Genomic DNA, 15,123 nt, shown 5'->3' with positions numbered 1-15,123 from the left:
ATTCTTAAATGCTGATTTTATATTGAGCGATATGGGAGATGCAGTCTTTGTCAAAACAAACAAAGTTAAATAATTATCTTTTACATGCACAGCTGCATCCGCCAGGCTGCATATTGATTTTGTCTGACTGATGGTACACAGCGCATTGCCAGGCCACGATGGCAAACAAGAGTTCTGTGTGATATACGATCATGCCCCATCATATCAAGACCAACAAGCAATACTTAATTCCAGACATCCTTCACAAAAGGGCTGAAAGGCAAAAGCACATTACAAATAATAGAGGAGATTTTTTTCAATTAAATTAAATGAACAAGACCAAGCCATTCTTGATTAACATTAGGCCTATTGGATTAAATGAAATCCTAATAATAAATGTTGACAAAACATACAGATCATCTTGATGGTGATATGAATTTGAACAAGGACAATCCACCTAATATTTGTGGAGGAATGTAACCAAATGTCAAACAAATTCTGACACTTTGCCAGGAGGCGTTTAGTTGGGCATGAGTAACAGGGATGAGCTAAAAACAAACAACATCCACTGCTGTACCATCTTTTATTTAGAGAAATATTTATTTACATAACCTACTCCCTTTTCTGATCCCACATCTGTCCCATCTCCAGTCATTTTCCAAAGTCCTTATTGGAGAAACATTGGAGATTGTCAGTGTATCTCCAAAGACAATAGTCGTACAACATTTCATGCAAATGCTTAATAGGTGTTGAGATTTGTCAGTATGGACGATTAAAATCCAAAGCGGTGGACCAACCAGACCCAGAACTATATTGCCATTGATAGAACCATGCTGCAAGTAAAAGTGCTCACAGAGCCAAGATTTTAATTGTAGATTAAAGATGACTTGTTCGTGACTAAGTCTTAATATTTGCCAATTGTGGCTTGACATTTGAGTGGGCCAGTGTATGTGTGTTAACTGAGCTTCAGTTAGAATCATGGCACAGAGAAGGGGTCGAAATATATTCAGAAATCACATCAGTAATCCATCGTTGCTGTATTTGCAATGCAAACTATTAATCACATTAGAATTCAGCTATGCCGTACAAATCAGGCAGAAGTAGGCTTTCTGGAATAGAAAATCATCCACAAATGATTAATAGACTGTTAAGAAACAAGCACCAGCAGTGATTGCACACACGTGTTCACTTGCTGATTATTGATAATAATAATTGCTCTATTTATTTAATACACTTTGTTCTGAGGATTGATGTACCAAATGTACACTTAACATTTTTCTCAGTTGTGAATTGCTGCCTTTCTACGGCTTCAAAAGAGACCAGATGTTCAGCCTTACCCTTTGATCCCCCGGCTTTATTGGCTTCATAATAAAAACACCTTTTCAAAAGGCAACTTTCATCTTTAAAATTTGCAAAACAAAATTGAGAAAGGTCATTCATGTGTCGTCCTGACACTTTTTAAACTTCCCAAGGTTACGAACAAAGACGTGGTTCAATTTTGGTGGATAATTATTGAAGGTGTTTGATACATGGTCAACAAACTATAGTCTTTTCTGTTCACATTTTAGCGTGAAGTGAATCTTAACACATGCCAACTCTTAATCAATGTGGATTAGATGTTTTCACATCTGGTGTGCCACAGGGCTCAATATTTGGGTGCCTGTTGTTTTCTTTATGCAGGACACTTTGAGCCAAATAATGCTAATAGTTCTGCTGCTCTAACTCAACAATAGCATCGAAACAACATTTCAAATAAGGGATCCAAGATCAAAATAACATAACATTTTTCTAATCCCATTTCATGTTGTGCCACCTTGTAAAGGTTAATCGCAATCATTATTTCCAAAATAAATTGGCTTTGCAATACATTTTGTATCAACATTACATTTAGATAACTCCTTGATTGAGTTTTAAGCGTACATTTTAGATGAATATTGAGTGGCTTTAGCCAATTTTAGATATTGGTACACAAGCTTGCTATTGCTATGGTCTTCACGTATCTCATAATCTACACATCTAATCTCATCTTGAATCTACAGTATAAGGATATTAATCTGCTCATCAGACTCTTTACAAGAAAGTAACCACGTTTAAACCTAAGATTGAGCTAGTCTTTTAACTCTACTCTGAACCCTACATACTTGTTTGTCCATTTTTGCTTATGTAGTAACGACTGCATTTCAACTTTATTTCCTCACACACTTCCTGGCAGCGGTGCATTAACAGTGCTGGACATGAACCATTCAATTAGAGCCATCTTTACTCTCCATTTGTTTTGCACAGATCTAATCAGCATCTGACATCAAATGTGCATGAGTCTTGGGCAGAAACTGTGGGTTGGTTTGAAAAGCATTCATGTTGACCCTTTCTCTTTTGGTTTATAATTATGTGTACTACTCAGAAGAAAGAACCCACTGATTTATTTTGACAGAAGAAGCTCTGAGAGTGATTGCTTCGGTCTTCCAGTGAATTGGCATTTCCACCGAAGTGTTCAGGGGTAGGATAAAGCAGTGTCACCAGAGTCACTATTTCAATCAGTGCTTTGAGGGATGGTATGTTTTATTGATCTGGACGACTCACATCTTTCTGTGTGGTGGAATAGACTTGGAACCCATACAAATACAGATACATCTCATACATGTATTTCCTTTAATTAAATCAGTGTGGTTCTCAATAATAAGCATGCCAATACGTATTGAATTGTGTCCTAATGTCTCTCTATTAACCAACTAACCTATGAACATTTAAATGGAATAGGTCAAATCTAATAAGACATCCAAGAGGAGTATAATTGATCTAGTGATGCCATGTTTTGTAACCATGAAAAGCTAGGTGAAAACTTTGTGGCAGGCATTCTTTGAATATAAATTGTCTTTATTTCCATACAAACAGACACACTAGTTCTCTAACTCACATAATTGCATGGGTTCAACAGCTGGTCCCTATCATTGTAATCAGAGTTGGAATGGCTTTCTTTGTTATTAGCGCTGCTTGCTCACTGCATATAAAGCAGGTCATGCAGCATTATTTTTCCCAGTAACACAACAAGAATCTAATGATAGGCAAATACATTGCAGCTAATGACAATCACTCTCCTTATCATTCCGTGTTTTCTAATGTTAGCAAATGGAAACATTCAGCATGCCCTATCCTGGCTCTGATGAATTAAGAAACGTAATGAGTGTAGGAGGGAAGATATAGATTGATCATCTAATTTTCTCATTAGCTGACCTGCAGGAAAAGTATGTTGCTCTGCCAGGAGCTGCACAAAGGTCGATACAACAGCAACAACGTGATGTGCAACCTGCAGAAAGCCCTACATATATGAGCAAAAGCACAGCAGCTTTTCTCCTGTGATGTGTGAAAGCCCCAAGCCTGTTGTTCAGGTCTCAGGCTTGAAAATGACATTCCCAGAACAAATGACCATATCTTCCCTTCTAAAAGGGATACATTAATAATCTTTTTTCTCAAAGAAATTATAAACCTGTGAGTTGGATGTAGAAAAGTCAGAATCAATATAGATTTTTTTAATTTGAAAGTAAATTCAGATTGAACATAGAAAAGAAAAATGTAAATTATAGTGTCCGTCCAAAAACAAAAACATTACTTATAGTGAAAACCACCCTTGAATGATGGGATAGTAGACTAAAAGCTTTAGGAATCCAAACTATAGCATATAATAATTACCCTGTATCAAGATTGGTGCAAAACAAGTGGAATTTGACCTTTTTAGAGAGGTTTAGCACAAATAAAACCCACTTCTGGGGTCATTTGGGTAGATTTGCTCTTTGGGTGGATATCTCTGACTTATACCAATGGAATCTGTGGAATCTCAGCTTTCATATGATATGTCGTTTGTACAGATAATATGAAGTCTAAAAGATCGTATTTTGCTAGTTATGACCGGAAGTAGCATTAGCCCGTTTTCGCTAAGGGCTCATTTAGACGCTTCTTGTGAGAGTTGTGTTTGGTTTCGGTAAAAATTGGTTTGTATCGTCAGTTAGTTCAGTTTGTTCCCGTATGACACATTCATCGTTTTTTAAATGTTAAGAAGCCCTAAGACACAGTTTCGTGAAGAAAGCCCGTAGCCTCCGCCAGCTTAACAGGTGGTGAAAGAAGGGTTCAGATACAGTCTGCGGTTCAGATACATACTTCCATAAAAATAACAATACAATATTTTAAACATACTCCTTTAAAAGTAAAGGTATTGCATTCAATATCATAATTCAGTATCAGCAATTTATCCAGAGTAAAGGTAGTCATGCTGCAGAAAATGCGCTCGTATGATACATAGCCTATATTAATAATACATCTAAATTATAACGTCGACCTGATACAAAGCTATTTAAAGTTTTTAAGATGCTTTACATACTGTCGGATAAAAACAAGCAGACAACTCATTAAAATTCAGTGTTTCCCCTAGGATGGAGTCATAGCAGCGGTGCCAAGGCACGTGGGCCCAGCATAATGTGAGCGTGGAGCGCGTGGAATTTTTTAGTGTGTGCGCGTGCGAAGTGCGCCCCGCCAATTTGTTTCTATGTGTCAGCACAAGAAAGGCTCTTGAGGCCTAGTACCAGGGCCGGTTCTAGCCAATTTGCTGCCCGAGGCGAGATTTTATATATAAAGAATAAATGAAAAATCTCTACAAAAGACAAATACACTACAAAAACAGAAACTTATTGACAGGTAATATACGTCAAAATGGCTTTAATTCTAAGATTTGTTTTGAACATTTTAAAGTAAAATGCTTCAATCTGGTGCACTTTGAGCACACAATTACTAGAGACCTGATCTAGGAGGTACAACTCTAAAACACCCATATGAAATATATCTCTCCAACTTAAAACGATATTTTTGGTTTACTGTCCTATAGTATACATTGGAATGATTTCAAACCTGTTTTTATTTATCCTAATAATGATAAAGGAGTGCCTTGGAAATATGTGATTACATAATTTGTAAACACATATTTGTTTGAGACCCACTGAGATAACTTAGACTAAAATGAACTATCTAAACACTCAGAGAGTCCTTTACCTCACTGAGCCTCTCAGTCAGACAGGAGAGCTCTCCTCCACCCTGGTTGTAGAAACATCTACTTCTTATATTTGTTAGCGCAGCTAGCACCAGATTCTAATAACAACAGCGCCGGTACCGGTGCGCCCTCTCTCTCTCCTTCGCTCTCTCGCTCCCACGCTCGCACTTTGGCTGTGAGCTGCGGGCGCCTGATAAGCCAACATCCCCCACTTTCACTTACAGCGCCCCTCCTACAGGGCAAATGAAAAGTGTAACCGGGGTTATGCTGCCACTATTTGTATATAGGGGAAACACTGAAATATAAGACAAAAAAGAGACAGAGGACTGCAATTAAATTGTGTTGACAAAAAATGATAAAAGTATACATTATCTGTAATGATATTATTATTATTATTATTATGGTTTCAAGGCAGAATGATTAAGTTTACCTCTCATATTGGTATTGACATGATTTAATCTTTGCTTTTATGGTGGCAACATTTAATTAAATTAGTTTCTTTGAAATCTGAACTCAGGGGGCCTTAACTTGATAATGCTTTCAATCCAAAACGGTTGGAAAGCACTGTTAAAATGTTTAAAGTGCATTGCTTTTTACAAATATATTCCATGCAGTTAATGTAAAAACCTTAATGTGTAAAGTGACTAAAGCTATCAGGTCAATGTAGCCGTGTAGAAGTAAGAAGTATCATTAAGTGGAAAGACTGAAGTTATGTACCCAAATATTTACTTCAGCCAAGCAAGGCAAGTTTATTTATGTATTTGTTGTTTATTTTGTACTTAATAAATATACTTATTTATCTCCCACCACTGGTGATTCATAGATAATTTACAACGTAAGCATTACACTCAATATTATGTTTGCTAAAAGTCATTCAGATGTGGAAAACACATGAAAAATGGATGCATGATTTGCACCATCTGTAAAAATCCCCCTCAAATAAGGTTTAAGTGTGGAAGAGGCACATCTTCGCCTGTTTGACTGCGATCAGTCGTAATCTGAACTTTACTTTGCAAACACAATTGAGGTGATCTGGCACTGCATGTGTCAATATTGCAACCAACCTAAGTGCGAGTTGAAGATAAAAATAACCTCAGTGTGAGCTGGAATCAAACAAGAGCAGAATGAGTAAACAGTAAAGAGAGACCTGGAGTGAGAGTCAGAACATATAATGTATGACAGTGGGGAAACGTGTGGGTGGTGTTTGTGACCTCAGCCTATTTCTGACAGCTGTCAGGCCAAAGTGTTGGTTTAAACAATACACTCTTCATGCTACTAACATGTGAACATCTTCAAAGACGGCGACCATTAAGAGCTGTACATTGAAACATATGAGTTTTCAGCCCTCTTCATTCAGTTTCAGAGAAAGAATCTGCAAGATAACCTCAATGTATGTTCAATCTTCTTGATATTAAATATTCAGGAAAAATCATTTAAAATCTTCACTCTGATTTAGTTTGTAATGTGATGGCACATTTTACCCTTTACGGTTTTCATTATATGTAGAACCGTCCACCTGGATGCTCTAAAAATGCCATCTTTCAGAAGTAGCTGACGGATCTATTTTAAAGCCTTTTTTGTTGGCAGGTAAAGTGGTCCATCTGTTCTGATGGTTCCTAAAATATGAGCTATTTTTGTTCCTCTTGAAGTAATGGCTCATTAAGCAGCTTTATAAAGACTCAGAGCACACGGTGGGCTCAAGAGGCTTAAAATGCAGCCGGATCAAACTGGCAAAAAGAGATTGATGGTGAACAAAAACAATCACCCTTCATCTGATTCAAGTGCAGGCTTTTAAATGAGCTTGATCAGTGAAGCTATGTGTTTTACATAAGGCAAATAACTGTAATGTTCCTGTAAGACCCCACTAGCCATATCCCATTGCCTTAAACTGCAGAAACAAGCTGTGAACACAACATAAACAAGTCTTTTTAAGTCATACATGTAAGAAAACTCCTACAACACATCCGGACACAGAGCAACAAAAGCATTCATTTTGATCTGCGTTCCTGAGAAGTCCACTATTTACTCTCCTTAAAGTTCTACTTTTGGTGTCCAAACTTAGAAACGTATCCGGTTCTACAATGTGCGTGCTGTTTGGTGGTGAGCAGGTTGTTTGCAAGAGAAAATTGTAGATATTTCCTCGATGCCTGCTGCAAACAATGCTATGAGACCGAGAGAGTAAACAAAAGCAGTGCCAAACAAATAAAACAATGGGCTAAAGGACGCCAAAAGAAGCAAAAAGCAGTCGGGGGATACGCAATCAATGCAGCTCATGACAGATGTCTAATAGATTATGGTTGAAAGTCAAAATGTCAAGTTCTATTGAGCGTTATTTTACACATACAATAAGACATTTCCATTACCTGCCACCTTCTCTATCATAGCTAAATGTAAGACTATTATCAACCGCAGTAAGTGCAGTCTACACTCAAACATTGTGCCTCTGTGAGGAGAGGAAATTACAGGTTGTGAAAGGGAGAGACTTGCGAAGAGAGAAAGTTGTCAAAAATAGTGTGATGAAAATGTTCCTCCTGTTTACAGCACTCCATTTTAATTGAAGCCTGCATCTTAAATTAAACTTCCTACATTGATTTCCATGTTCTAATTTATAGATTGTTTTTTCTGTTCAGTTTAAATGTAGGCTTTTCATTCTATCAAGCATGTTTTTCACTGCACTTACGGATATGATGTGATGTTTCAGGACATAGATTAGAAAGGGGTTTTGTTACGACGCAGACATCCTGCTGAACACATTCGAAAACTTCCATTGGATTATAAATTCACAAATGTAGTAAATACTTAAGATTAGTACATTTGAACATATTCACCTTGTATAGAAAAGGTGTAATTATCTCAGAGGTGGTCCAAATGTTTAAAGCGATGTCCAGACATTAACCAGTTCAAGAGGAAATACAGAGAAATTATTTTCTCGAGGCACAGGGATGGGGAAGGTGTTATGTATATGTGTATGTGTGTGTATGTGTGTATGTACATATATGTGTATATGTATGTCAATCAACAGGTAAAGCAGATTCATAATAATAATAATAATAATAACAATAATAATGATAATTATTGCAGATTATAGATTATAAATAAATCATTTAGGGACAAGGGGGTGAGATTAAATAAGTGATACTTCTTCTCACTCCTTTTCGAACACTAGATGTGGAACTGTTTATGTTGCTAATGCTTCTGTTGTTGTTGTTTTGTTTTGTAATTATTTATTTTAAAAAAATGAAAAAATGAAATGAAAAATGAAAAATCTAATACAAATCTTTTTTGCTGACCACCAGTGATGAAAGTGTCTCCTTGTAGTAATGTGAAGTATTATCAGGGTGAATAACAAGGTTTCTCATCTATAATATATCAAGTTACTTAATCTGCAAGAAAGCATATTAAAGAGGGCCCTATTGTGCTTTTTGGGGGTTTTCTCTTACAGGTTTTCGTGCATGTAAATGGTCTGCAAAGGCTAAAATCCCAAAGTTCCCTCAGAGGGAGTTTCTCTCCAACACAAGCAGTTGACCAATCACAACAGAGCCGGGTTCAGAACAGGCAGTATGAGAAAAATAAAGACCTTTTTGAACATTAAAGCTAAAACATGTCATAGCAGAGGCACACAATACAAATATGAACCTGAAAATGAGCAGAATAGGGCCCCTTTAAGATATTACTACATGGCTGCAAGATGACACGATCTTCTGCTGAAACGGATAAGGAACCTACCATTCAGCAGGAACAAAGCATGAGTTAGGAAGTCATTAGTGAGTTTAATGACCTGAGACTGTAATTGCACTATAATCCCTCTCTGCGTGTTCTATACTCTTCTACCAGAATCATATTACACAATTTAAAGTTATCGTCTAATTCTTGTTAAGCCCTTTAGCTGACATTACACAACGAGACTATGTGTAAATGCAGCGTCTTGAAGCGTTACAGCTGTTAATGACAGAACATAAATTACTGCATCACATTAATAAAAGTAGAGAAAACACAGTTGGCATGGTGATATCATATCCACATATCTGCCGCTTCATTCACACGCTCATTTGTCAAGAGTTCACATGGCTCGATACCAACAATGGCACAAGCTCTTAGCCCCGCATGAGGTTTTGTCAAGATGCTGCTGCAGAATAATGATTTCTGTGTTATCAGTTGTGTTGTTGCCATGGACAAAATGTTTCCTTTCCGCCCCACTCTTTCTCCAGGGACTGTATATTCAGCCTGACCTGCATCACTTCCCTCTTAATTCCCTTAGCAGGCTAATAGCTATTTCTGTTAAAGCACACAATAGCATTAAGTGGCTGGAAGATCTCAGAGCCGCATACTGTTTCTGTCAATATTGTTTCCTAAGATTTCTTCCAGTGTTGTTGTTGTTGTTGTTGTTGTTGTTGTTGTTGTGTGATGACTATGATGATTTTTAAACGACAGCTAAAGACACGTCTTTTTAGATTAGCTTTTTATTAGCAACCCCTCACATTAAATGTTCTTTTAGTCTTTATTATTTACCTTTATATTGTTTTATTTATTTTATAGGTCTTAATCTTTTTCTTTCTCTTTCTGTTGTACCTATATGTTCTCTTTGTTTATATTATATTTTATATTGTTGCATCGACTCAGTTGTCTTGTGTCTTATCTGTCAGAGAGAAACCATTATTTATTTTATATTTATCATACATGTTACCTCCTTGTGTCGATCAACCTGATAAAATGTTATATTTTGCTGCATGTACCTTTTAAAGTTCTTAACAAATAATCTGAGGGGAATTTCTTGTTGTTTTGTGATGTGCCATTTTGTAAAGCACGTTGAGCTGCATGTGTTGTATGAAAAGTGCTTTATAAATACATTATTATTGTGATAAAGTATAATTTAACTTTGCCTGTGGCTATGTATAATTATATACAATTATTTGTAGTTTGTTTGGCTTAATGGTTAAAATAGGATGATCAGTTTTTTTTCACGTCATATTGAATTGTCAATTGCATGAAATGATGAGCTGTTTTGTTTTGTTTAATGTATGTTTGACTGTGTGTGTGAGGAAGAATAGCCAATGCTCACGCTAGTGCTAATGGGGATCCTAATAAAATATAAGAATACGAATTTGAAATACAGAGCTCTGTCGAGGATAATAATAACAACGTTGAAAATACGTGAAGATGTATATGAAGATACATTTTCTATGCTGGCCAACCTGTTGCGTACTTTAATACTCATTTTAAGAGATTAAAATCCCTTATCTCAGACCACTTTAAATGCTAAACATCAAAACCGTTCCATAATCTTATATCATGACAGGGAAAAGAACAGGTGGAAACATTTAATTAGCGATGGTTCTTTTCCATTAAGTGTCCCTGGAGGCTTCAACACTGACTCACTATTGGAAATACCAAACCCTGGAACTGGCTCAGCGAAATGAAACACATCCAGCATTCAATGTTATTGATTGGGACTGTGCTTTCTCTGCATTGACTTTTCTACATGTCTGCCATGTAATTGAATTAGTGTTTTAAAGTCGTATTTAAAATGGCATGGGGATAATAGTATAAATATGCTTTTTACATTTTGATACAGAGATACATATTTGTTTATTGTTTACTGCAGTCTGTGATTTCTTTCGAGTCAATGTGCTTGTTTCAGTAAAAAAAAATGAACACGTTTTTATTCATTAAAACTCTGAAATGTTTAGCTTCTTTGTGAAATGTGTGACTATTCATCTCACTTAATTAAGCCCTGTATTCATCCTGTGCAAAATAATGCCACCATGGTTTAGGCGCTGGTTTTTAATACAAAAAGGAAACTACTTTCCTTCCCACTGTTTTTCTACACTTTCTAACCCACGGGAGTTATTCCTTATCCTTAATTAATCTGCAACCCACTGTTGGTCACGGAGAATGACTTCCACTCCAACACCCTACACTGCTCCTGATACCACTTAATCAACCATTTTAGCTTAAAGTCTCTACATAATTATCTCCACAAAAAACTGTGTGCAGATCGGATTATAAGGGTCAGTTTTAGCACATAGCTTTTGGTTAATAATATATCATTTTGTTCATTGGTTTGTTAAACATATATTAATTCAATTGAAAAACTCCTTGGAAAAATCTTTTTTTTAATGCATAAAGATGAAAATATCCTTAGTTTGTTGTAATTCATGCATTAAGGAGTTAATAAATCAAACACTGATGGAACATCACTATATTGTAATTATTTATATAGGCTTTTTCTGTCAAAAATGTCCGGGGTCGGTCAGGGGGTACTTGGCTGAGAAAATGTTTCAAAGGGGGTACATTACTGACAAAAGTTTGAGAAGCACTGATGTAGACTAAATCAATCTGAGCAAATGTTTCACACAGAGTACAATGAAGTGCCATCAAAAACCATACATACAATACACAAATGTAACATGTTTATATGAGGACCCCCTTAGTGGTTCTAGGAATATTTTATATAAAATTGTGTTTTCTATTTAACTTATTGTACTAAGATTATTTTTGTAATCATGCATGGTATTTTTTTAATTAACCTTTTTATTTTGTTTACCTCACGTACCCCCTGCAGTACCCCAACGTACCCCTAGGGGTCCGCGTACCCCCATTTGAGAATCACTGGTCTACAGCACCAATCCCATTGGAATAAATTCAGATACTATGACGATAACAACTACAATCACTTTGTTTTTCTGGTTTATGCTATCTTAGGTTTCAGTTTTTCCCCACAAATAGTTTGCATTGAGTTTGATTATGTCTTTATTTTTGAATAAAGTCAAACATAATTGCAGTTAATAGAAAATAATGGAAAAAGAAAAACAAATGGTGAAGAGGACTACATTGTTTCTAGACAATTGTGAACTGCTAGGCAGCGGTGGGAAGTAACTAAGTAGATGTACTCAAGTACTGTACTTCAGTACAATTTGGAGGTATTGTACTTTACTTGAGTATTTCCATGTTGTGCTATACTTTGTACGTCTTCAACCCCCCCTACAATTCAGAGGTAAATCGTGTACTACATTTATTTTGTACCTTAGTACTTTGCAGATTTGGATTAATGATGTGAAATATAATCAACTCGTAGGGTAGGTAATTCACTTCAGAAACACTTTTTGTTATATTCCATGGAATGCTCTTAACATCTTGTGCCCTCATTGGTCATGTGCGCGTTTGTGTGTGTTGGAGGAGGGGCTCTGTGAGGAAGTCTGAAGGAAGGGTCAGATTTTTTTCGGTTGTGTATTTTCAAATTCTAGCGCACTCGAGCTGGTTTCTCCATTCTTACCTACCCTACCTTTAAATCAGACTTTAGTTCCACCTCGAGTAAATTCACAAGCTACCCTGCAATATACAAAGTCATTCAAACTACCTTCACCAGCTTTTTTATTTATTTTATTCCTCCTGCTTTCTTCAGAAGAAACTCTGACGAAAGAAAGTGAGGTATCAAACTGTGCAGCTCCTCTTGCTCTCCTCCTGCTGACGGGGAGCAGCTGATGACCTTTGGTTTCACGGAGAGCAGCAGGATTCATCCCTGTAGAAACCGCATCGTCTGATCACTGGGGGAGTTGTGAAAATGAGTCACATGCACTCTAAATCAGCTTGAAAATGGCATGATAGGTCCCTCAGGTGTGGAGGTCGGTGACCAGAATGGGAGAAGGAGTGCATTTGTAAAAATAGCTGAGCGGTTCCTCTGAAGATCCGGCTGTTCAAAGACATATTCAGCTAAATGAAGCACAACGTGCACTCGACATTCTCTCTGTCAGTCGTGAGCAGCATTCATGGCTCTGTGGTGACGGAAATACGGTGTTTTTTTTAAAATGCCACGGACTGATATTGAATTATTTAGACTTTAGTTTGATGTAATTATGCAAATACATACTCCTCATCTGCATGATACATACAGTAGAGGGCCATCCCAATGTGTGACTGTATTATAGGTAAGAGCCCCGCTGACCTTCTCCCGAGCCATCTAATCACGCAGCGTTTACACCTGGGATGCAAAGTATGGAGAAGGATAGAAAAACAGCTGTATGCTGAATCCCTGGGATCATAACTGAAGACTACAGGGCTAAATTAATTTTATTTATTCAGGCTCTTGAGATTAATGCGCCTGTGTGAAGGAATGATTGCGAGCAGCTGTTAACAGTCAGGTGCAGGGTGGCATGTCAATCTACTTAATTATTGTTAATTATTTTAGAGAATAACTTTCAATTCCAAAAGCCTTAAAGAATACAGGCCAATCTACATTCCTGGAAATTAAAGTAGCCTACTGCATTATTCTCCCAGTTACGTAGTTAAATGTTAATCAATCTTGCAACCACTGGCTATTTGTCTGATGAATATAAGCCTTTGGGGGCAATGGGCTAAGAAATCCTTTTAATATGATGGATACATTATTGTACTGGCCTTATTATGCTCATTTCCAGTTTCTTATATGTATGTCTCTCCTGTGACATGTCTCCATGCTTTAATATCCAAAAAGCTCTTTATTTTTCTCATACTGCCTGTCTTTTCACCCTCTGTCTGAAACCAGAGCCCAGTCTGCTCTTATTGGTTAGCTGGCCGGCTCTATTGAGATTGATCAACAGTTTAGAGATGTCCCGCTCCTTAGCCTATCATGAACAATGTGTTGGAGCGGTAGCCAATAGAAGCCCGAATATAACAAAGTGATGTCACTATGTTGTTGAAGTAAACAAAAGAGTCCAACAGAGGCGTTTTAGGTAAGGGGGGGGGGTCCTTCTGGACTTTGGGATTGTCACCTTTGCAGACCGTTAACATGCACAACAAAGGAAAGGGAAACCCCAAAAAGCTTAAAAGGGCCCCTTTAAATCAATGGAGTACAAGGCATACAGACAAAATGATATGAGCAAATTATCCATCCCTACCGTCAGCTATTTTTACCGATGATATGTTATAAATACCCCTTGTTTAAGTTTAATTCTGTTTCTATGGATACGGTTTTGTTGCTATGTGACAGAGTTGACAGTTGGGGAGTGTATGTAGCGTGTGAGGCGTAAATTATTAATGTAAATTCACTCTTGGCTTCCTTTTCAGAATTAAATGTTGTTTTTCAACTTCATCCCGTGAAAGGTTGGTCTCTGGCTTATTCCTGTCTCAGCTTGACTACGGTGATACCATTTATAGATTTGCCTGTCCCACTGTTTTGGCCAAACTTGACCCACTCTACACTGCACTGCGATATATATCAAATGCACCCGATAGGACTCATCATTGCACACTGTACAGCCTAACTGGATGGTCCTCACTTAGTATGCGTAGGATGCAGCATTGGTTTTTATTAATGTATAAAGCCATTTTAGGTAAGCTTCCACTCTACATATGTGCCAGATTTGCTCCAGTTTGTGACTCTTACAACCTCAGATCCAGAGCCTGGATACAGGTCCAGGTACGCTGTGCGGGTTGAGGCTGGAAAAAGGAGTCTTTTCTATTATGGTCCTTGGTCTTGGAATGACCTTCAATCACGCCTCAAACTAACGGCACTTGTCTCAATAGCATGTTTTAAATTGAAGTTGTCTGAAGTCCTTACCACCAGCTGCTCTTGCAGTAATAAGTAGTGCACCTTTCTTACTGTCCTAATGTGCTCAATGTAGTGACTGCTTTTCGTCTTAGTTATGTTCTCTGTATTTTATATGTTTGTGTTATGTGTAACGTTGCTGCCTTCTTGGCCAGGTCAGCATTGAAAATTAGATTTTATCTCAACGCTTTTATCTGGTTAAATAAAGGTTAAATAAAATAAAAAATACAATTATAACAAAAAAGGAACAAATATCGTTGCATCTATTTCACAATAAGGATATAATTGAATCCATGTTATTTATAATTATATTATAATACGGATATTGATTTTTGTAGAATAAGCCTTATGTTTGAGTATTCATGGTTGAAATTCAGTTGTAGAGTGAAGACACTCACTGCTTTTTTCTGCTAATATTCTCCTCAAATCAGATTTCTGATTATCCCGAGGTCGATGGTGAGGATTAACGCCGACTATGGCCTGTTTGTCAAAGGGCTTAGATTGACCAAAAACCCAATTAGTCACCGTTCATTAATTCAATGGAACTGCTTTCCTCTTGTGTTCAGCATTACTTGGGAGCCTCTTT

Source organism: Gymnodraco acuticeps, unplaced genomic scaffold, assembly GCF_902827175.1.
Source record: "Gymnodraco acuticeps unplaced genomic scaffold, fGymAcu1.1, whole genome shotgun sequence".
Lineage (NCBI taxonomy): Eukaryota > Metazoa > Chordata > Actinopteri > Perciformes > Bathydraconidae > Gymnodraco > Gymnodraco acuticeps.
This window is presented reverse-complemented; position numbering follows the sequence as displayed.